We start from the raw sequence: 745 nt of genomic DNA on the forward strand, positions 1-745 counted from the left end.
GTGGCGCTACAAAGTATTAACTTAAGGGGGCTGAATAATTTTGCACGCCCCATTTTTCAGTTTTTGATTTGTTAAAAAAGTTTGAAATATCCAATAAATGTCGTTCCACTTCATGATTGTGTCCCACTTGTAGTTGATTCTTCACACAAAAATACAGTTTTATATCTTTATGTTTGAAGCCTGAAATGTGGCAAAAGGTCGCAAAGTTCAAGTGGGGCGAATACTTTCGCAAGGCACTGTAGAGTTCTATTTGGGAGGCAGCGATTGGTTAATTTTTGTTGTTTTGTTAGATTTTTACCTCCAATCAGCTACATGCGCCTGACTGGCATTTTATGAAGTATGTACATTTAAAATATCTAGAATTCTTCATTGAATATAGATTTAAATAATTTGTTGCTAGTGTCAAAAAAAACCATATCTGAAACGTTGTAAAAATAAAAAATAAATGTTTAATTACTGACTGTCCGAGCATTGACTTTAACCTTTAACCTTGTACATCTTCAACCTTACAAACAGTTTGCATTTGATACCTTATAGTTTATATTCGATAACTCATAAAATTTTATGTGGCACATGCAAGCATAAAACTCCTCTAAAACATGTCTACTAAAACTGGCACTGGATGGAAGGACTTGATTGGAAACATGCTGTCGTCCACGCCACCAGGCTGTGCCATGCAGAAGGCTTGATGGGCACGGCGAGGAAAATATGACTTTAGTCTCAGAGACATAAACAACCCTGAGTA

The sequence above is a fragment of the Oncorhynchus clarkii genome, chromosome 15 (genome assembly GCF_045791955.1).
Source record: "Oncorhynchus clarkii lewisi isolate Uvic-CL-2024 chromosome 15, UVic_Ocla_1.0, whole genome shotgun sequence".
NCBI classification, from domain to species: domain Eukaryota; kingdom Metazoa; phylum Chordata; class Actinopteri; order Salmoniformes; family Salmonidae; genus Oncorhynchus; species Oncorhynchus clarkii.